The sequence below is a fragment of the Gavia stellata genome, chromosome 13 (assembly GCF_030936135.1).
Source record: "Gavia stellata isolate bGavSte3 chromosome 13, bGavSte3.hap2, whole genome shotgun sequence".
NCBI classification, from domain to species: Eukaryota; Metazoa; Chordata; class Aves; order Gaviiformes; family Gaviidae; genus Gavia; species Gavia stellata.
The window spans coordinates 15,550,121-15,557,926 of NC_082606.1; positions in this window are offsets into that span (position 1 = coordinate 15,550,121).

A 7,806-nucleotide genomic window follows, 5' to 3' on the forward strand; every position below is an offset into this window, starting at 1 on the left:
CCAGAGGTATATCGCCAACAAGATGTTACCCAACAAAGCTTGGGAATATGACAACTTTGAGTGAAAGCTTTGTGAAAACAGAGACTGAAAGATTTGTAAATGAATCTGAAATAAGACAAGTATGTCAAAAAAACCATCCAACAGCACAACAAATTTTAAAATTCAATGCTATGTCACCAGTGATGGCAGTTTCTTGAAAGGTGCGATCGTGTGGGGAATGTGTGCCATAGCCCCAGTTCCCCGCACAGCTTCTGCCTGCAGCTGGGCTGGTGCTCGGGGTAGAGAGAGGAAATTCTTGCACATATACACACACAAGTGCATAAGCCATTACTTTATAGCAGCAAGGCTTTCTCTGACCTTTAGATATTGCATATCAGAAAATGGCACCTCATTATGCAGCTGTAAGAAGCTGGAGTAAATGGGGTTTTTCCACTGTAGAAAAAACAAAACTAAAACCCCCAAAACAAATAAACAAACAAGTCCAAACCTGTCCTACAGCCAAGATGTATTTGAGTTCTCTCCTTGGTTCAAAGCCTTCTCTGTGGAGCGATACAGCTCAGTGAATAAAAACATGCCCCTCCTTCCTAATTCACTCCAAAGTAGAGATGATTAAAACTAACCATTTATCATGGTCCCCTCTGCACAGGGCCAACCGCTCTGAGCTGCAAGGAGAAGGTGTAGTACCGCTTAGTAAGGAAATTCCAACAAGGACATGGCACACTTTCTTAGGACCAAATCCAATTAAAACATTTCCATTTTCATCTCCTGACCACCCAAAGTAAAGCAGAGCACATCTAGCTCCAGAGCACTTCAAAGCACTGTTTAATTGTATGAATATTTTAAATGTAACACAAGAGAGACAGATCATCTGCTGCTCTCAATTAGCACAGCTTCACAAAGTCAGAGCGATGCACACCAGTGAGGAGTCTGGCCCCAAATGGGGTTTAATGAAGAAAAAAAAAAAACAACAACAATAAAAACCACAATAGCACGGTACTGGAATTCAGCTTTTGCAGAACATTTAAATGTTTCTAGTGTTGCTTCTCCAAAGGATGCACTATATGATGCACAAATTTACAAACAAAGGTGTGATTTTGGCTATCATCCCTGTCTGGCAGGGCTAACCTTGCTCGTACCCGGTGGGAATGCAGCCTGAACACCCAAGTCCTGCCGAGCTGAGAGCTCCTGCTGCTGAGTATCCGCATGTCCTGCCTTAGAGTCCCCGGGTACACAGGAGTCTGGATCCCCAGTGACATCAGATTAACCATTTCTGAAAGTCTTAATTCTCCAGGCTCTAGTGGAAAAGATAATTTAAATACCACTTGAAATGTGATATTGAGTACTCGGTGTTGGAAGGCGGCCTCATCTCCTGCACGTGGTGTATCACTCTGGGGCTCCGTGCAGCGTTGCTGGTACAGTGGCTCTTGGGCTTGTCTCATTTAAGGAAATAAAACAAAACGCACGCTCAAAAGAGCCTCCTGCTACCAAGTCCAGCGTTCAGGGCATTCTGAACCTGAAAGGGCCAAGAAGATTATGAAACAAAGACTCGTGTTTCCTTTTATGTGGAGAAGTGCAGAATTTCAGGATCTCAACAGGAAAAGACACACTTTACGGGAAAACATTCAGTAGAGTTTAGCAGATTTACATTACCGCAAGAGACCTATTTTGCATGGCTAAAACCCCCACAGACAGAGTCCAATTCTCTGGGTTTTTCAAACCGTTTCTGTGGAACCCCGTTAAATTTTTATAGAATCCTGGAAATTCCCTCTCTGGTGGAGCCTCTGAGGTTTCGTCATTAAGGCAATTCCTGGAAGAGCGCTCTGCTGTTGGAGGAAGGAGGAAATAAAGCAAGCGTTGCATCCCCAAAGAGCCAAGATACACACAGAGCGTATTCACAGGCGCTACAACCAGCAACCTGGAACCCTAAAAGCCGACGGCACCGTGTTACTAAGTTGCTCTTCAGAGAACTTTGCAGTCTTATGCTTGTACCGTGATATCGAAAGTGATTAGCACAGTATGATTAAAGTCCCCGTAGGACTTTTTTTTTTAAATAAAAGGTTGGAAGTTGGAATTATCCTCTTCTGTAATGACTTTTGGATTATACTGTTTGAACTGCCTGATTTTACGTGGTATAAAAATATTAACCCATGAGAGAAGCTGCAGAGGTTGGTGGTGTTACCAAGTCTTCAGAATCCCATTTAATAACTTCCCTTCACCACGTATTATTTTTTTTTCTCCTTATAGGTCTTTAAAGTAATAAATAAATCCTAGTTTCATGTGTTTCTTTATCTCAAGATATTCAAAGCACTGTCAAGTGCAACTGGCCTCATCTCAGCAAGCTCCAGCTCCCTCAGCCTCAGAAAAGGTTGTCGAGTTAATCAGAGAATGGAAGGAAGAGATCATATTTTAAACAAAAAAACCCAACCAAAAAACACACACAACAACCTCAACCCTGAATAACAGGTTTCTCGAGGTGAAACTGAAAATCATCACCCTGGGACTGGCCACTTCACCGCAGGTGAAAGAGCCGGAGCGGGACGGGGGGGCCCGAAGCCCCCACACCATGCGGTGGAAAGGGGCTCTTGGGTCGGGCTCGGCAGCTCCCAGCTCTCCTCCTTCCAGCGAGGAGGGTCTTCTGCCCAAAACCCTCACAGCTAAGGAAGGGGAAGGGTTTCCAGGACCAACCCTTCTCCAGCATCAGGCTGGCAGTCCCTGCCGATCTGCAGGACCCCACAGGGCGCTTTGCCCCCACGTGAGAGGGTTTCCACCCTCGCAGTCTTGCTGCCTTCTGAAAGAGCTACTTGACAGCCACGGCTCCAGTGTCTCGCTGCCATAGGGCTTAACGCATCCGTCTTTCTAATAGTTTCACATGTCACTGACAGAGCAGCCTATTTAGCTTCAAGGCCTCTGAAGAATTAGCGTGCACCAGGCCCACAGCGTTAAACAGACACTCTGAAAGTTAATGGGTGCAAAACTGCATATATTAGGTGCTGGGGAAATTGATTTGATGTCAGGTGGAGGAAATTTTTCCACAGACCCTCTTTTGGGGCAAAGAGCTAGAAGGAAGGCGCTCAGGTATCTTCCTTTTCGCGTGTGGTGGCTCTTCTCGATCCTCGTAATAGCTGAGTTCCCCCTGCCACAGTGTGCCAGGGACTCCTGCTGCCATCAGGCCTAAAGTAAAGCCCACGGCGGCACCTTCCAGTCTCTGTTCGTATTTTGTCCCGTGATAGGAAGGACCATAAATGCAGTACTGAGCTCTCCCGCATCAGCAGCCTTACTACCCACAGCAAAACTGGGGCTTCAACCGTGGACCCAGGTTACACCAAAGGATTTGCTCACACTCCGCTCTGTCCCAGGGCAGGATCCTAAGCAGAAGACCTCCCTTCAGAGTACATCCTAAAATTGTTCCTCTCTGGACAAGAAAAATAAGTAACTAGATACATAGTGCATGGTTGCACTTCTCCAGATGCATTTCCAAGGCCAGGAGCACCTTACGGGTGCAATACTGGCCTTTTGCAGAACTCCCGCATGGGCTGAGGTCGCAGGGGTTTTGCAACAGCCACCTGTGACTTCCTCGCCACCTCCTGCCAGCCACAGCCTCCCAGCTGAATCCCCTGTGCATGTCTCCAAAAATAAAGAGACAGGGAAGGAAGGTTTCTTCTTCTCTGTGGTCGCCCTTTGCACGTGCTGGTACAGCACGTAAAATAACAGTAACCCAAACCTCCGTAATGAATTCTCTTATCTGCTAAGGGATGGGATGCTGTGAGCAAAGCTCGCTGTGCTGATGTGCGGGAAGCTGCCCGACGCCCTGCCCGCACAGCTGCCCTGACTCAGCGCAGGGAGGGAGGCTGCCTGGGTGCTGGAACATCCCTGCTGTGGGTTAGAAAGAAGGGAAAGAAAAAAAAAGACAGGTATGAGAAGAGCCAGAATAGAGTGTGAGACTTAGGGCTGACAGTACTTGAGTTTAATGGCTTAATGTCTCACGGGGTTTGGCTGTGCTGGGACAGACTGTGCAGGATTTCTAAATCCTCGCCTCCCCAGCACTGCTCAGCACGCCAGAATGAGACTGCAGCAGAGTACAGCAATGGCATCCCACTGATACACGCACGGTAAGTCTATGTTTCTTCCCATCCCAGACAAGTTTCCTATGTGTTATCCTTCCAGGATATATACATTTACTTTTTTTAGTATCCTGATCACAACATTATTTAATGTCAAATTAAATTTCCACCAGATTTCAGGACCAAGTAGACTTTTTAAAAAAGAAATTAAAAAAGCTTCCAGTGTTCAAGTCCTCTCCCCTATCTATAATATTAAGATCTGATCTACTTACCTGTCCATTGAGCTCTAAGGAGCAAAGCCTGGGGGGCAAGGTCTAATATTTGCTGCTCAAGAAAGGGAGGGGTCTGTACATCTCGCTGGACAAATGCTGTCTCTGAGTTTGAAAACAAGTGATTTACTCCCTAAATATTTGTGTAAAGTTTTGCCAGTGTGAAAATATTCGTTAGACATCACATTTTCATAATACAGTTTCTAAGAGTTCAGCCTTTCTTTACTGTGATTCATCAAACCTGCCACTTTCTACTCTCTTGACTTCCACTGCAGAAATGACTCTCCTAGGAAGCAATTATATATGCTTTTTTAATATTCTTAAATGTTATCAGATGCGTCTGCAAAACAGTTGTCAGATCTCTTACAAAAATCTAAGGCATTGCTGTTTTGCTTAGAGTGCCTTTGCTTATAATAAATCAGATTAACAAGACTAAGTAAGTGCAGTTTAACTCTTCCCACTGTGACTTGAGACTTTCCCGAACTACATGCGCTGCACTTTTCAAGCTGTGCCAGCTCTTTTTACCCATTAACCAAAAATGAATTAGGGGAGAAGTTCTCCATAACACACTTTATTTTTCAAATCAGGGTGAGGGATGAGCACAATGTCTGGCAGTTATCTCCTAACACACGCCTCTTCCATTGTCAGACCCAAGGTTAGATGGACAAAAAGGGTCGACAGCCCACAGTAGTGGGTGGGAGCAGTTTGGGTGCTTGAGTTCAGAGTGACTATCCTCAAAACTGTGCTCGATAAACACACTTTTCCTAGCAAATTCCTTTTATACCCCATGGCTTGCTCCTGCGCTAGCAGCAGGCTGCTAGCATCTCAGCAGGGCAGCTGGGGACCTTCCTCCCATCTGAGATGCTCAGCGTGGGGAGTCTCCCTCGCAGACCCCCCAGCCCTGGCACGTGGAGGTGAACACCAGCAAACCCAACACACCTTCACCGGAGCGCACCACAGTTATTAACAGACACAGAAGGACTTGTCCTCTGGTTGTTGCCATCCTCAGCTCCAGCTCAGACCGTGGCAGCAAGTGCAACCAAGAGGAGTACGTCTGCCTCCTCCTTCGGTGCTATCTGGGCTGCAGCAGAGTAGTGGCCCATCACCTGGGGACCTGGGACCAGAAGGAGCACCCAACCAGAGCAAGATAAGCACCCCACATTAGGGGCTTGAGGCACCAGCAAACAAAGAGGCTGCAGAAATGTCCCACTCCGGCATTTCCTATCGGCTTCTCTCGGCAGGTCTTTGGCAAGCTGGGGACCCTTCTTGAGGGAATCCCTCCTCAACCATCCTCAGCCATGGGTAACAGCAGCTGCACAGAGCACCAAGGATCCCAGGTTGTGCACAGCAAGCTTATTAACCCAGCAATTAAGTCTAAATTTGACCAACCCTTTGCCAAGAAAGTGTCTTCACCACTTGCACGCAGTGCCTGGTGTATTTAACATTCCTTGACCACTGCATAGTTCAATTAACTTGTACCACTGACTTCCTGAGTTTATAAAAAATAATAAATAAATCAATACACAGCACTCACTTTTCATCTGTGAAAATGAGCAGCAACATCACTGCATTTAATGTCCTTAGATGGAAAAGAGCAGAGAAACAGATCTTAGAGAAGGTGCCATAAACATATTACCATCATGCTGGCCTGGAAAGAGGCCAGTGGAAATAAAGTAGAAATAAAAAGTTAACAGCAAGGTTCTCATTGACCTGAAAGGTGCTAAGATTTCATCCTGCCTGTTTCAGAGCACGGGGCTCAGACAGAGGAGCAAGATACCCGCAAGAACACCTCTCCAGAGAAGCACTGCCTTTTTATACACATAAAAATGTGCATTCACAAGGAGGCAGATGTGCAAAACTTAAAGCTACTATTTTCCAAACAAGCCACTCTTATTGAAATTCCTGATGGATTTGTGTTCCCAGGTATTCTCTCAAAAAGCATGTCACTGTCAGCAGGGGAGCGACTGGGAGGAGAATGCACAATCTATATCCTAAATCAGAAGGATCTCAGAAAATGAGCTGGCCAAGGAACAGCACAAGAGAAATGGGGCATATGATGAAAACACATAAATCTGTCCTCCAGCAACCTTGGATGCCACGATTTCCAGACACCCTCTAAGAGGGCTGGACCTCTGGTTTCCACTTCTTTTTCACGGGTAATTCAAATTCATGACATGGATTGAAAACTTCAGCCAAACTTGTATCATCACACACAGTCTCAAATATTCATAGGGCTTTTGCATTATGAATCACTATGCTAACTGGTGCCTCCATGGGCAGCTCAGCCATCTCTCGCCACTCTGGAGCTCAGCTCACGGAGATGCTCAGGTGACTCAGAAGTCAATAAGTTACTATGCAGAAAATCTCTCTAAGTCAGTCTATTAACCCCTCTGACCAATGACACGCAGAATAGTAATTTTAAGGCAGGGCAGTCCAAATGGCAGACACGGTTATACCGGATCCGGACCACAAGCAGATCCTGCCTCGACCTTCCCAAGGTCACGGCCCTTCGACATCTCCTGTGCTCAGGTGGGAGATGCTGCAGACCCCTCATGGCACTGCCCCGAGCTGGTGCCTGCAGCCACCCCAGCCCCACATCTCACTCCCGAGGTGGCACGCAGCACTTCCATCATCTCCACATGAGGTGCCAGAGTCCTGTTATGGATGAGAACCCTAAACTGCCTGGCTCCAAGCATGGAAACTAGGGATGAGAACAGAGCGACAGAGACTTTGTAATGCACTTGTCCAAAATAAAAGTCAGCAGCTCATCTAAAATTTTCAGAGAAACTTGCACCAGCTGCGAAGTCTATTCCTTCTTGGCACAGAAACCCAGGGAAAATGTTAACTCAGAAAAATCTCACTGTACTAAATAAGCTTTCAAGGCTCTTCCAATGCTGCTTGTCTCTCACCTAGACTATTTCCTACTAACCGGTGAATAAGAGTTCAGCCACCAGTGCCATAACTGGTGCCATGCTTCCATAAATGCTCTGAGCCAAGTCTGGCTACGAGAAACCTCGCTGAGAACAGGAGTTAGACCAGCTGTTCATTTGACCTATGTATTTTTTTTTTAAATATGCTATTGCAAATCTTATCTCTTCAATGCGTATGGCTCCTGTCTAGAAAACGTTTTTTCCACTAAGAGAACCTCCAGGGGCGTAGCATTAGCTGCAAGCAAGCAATGCAAATACTGAAATGCATTATCACCACAACAGAGTGCAAATGCAAAAGCAATATTTGACCCAGAGATATTTTTCAATTTACTTAAAAAAAAAAAAAAAAAAGATGACTAAAAGCTTCTGTAGGAACATCCAAATAACAAACAGTACAATTTAAATAGCGACTGCTTACCAACAACCTATAGCCAATGAGGCATGGCCCTCAAAAACTCAATCACAAGTCATAGCAATTTACCATATTTTCACATTTTCCCTTTACCATGAGTCTTCAGATAATCCGCACTCATAAGTAGGCCAGGC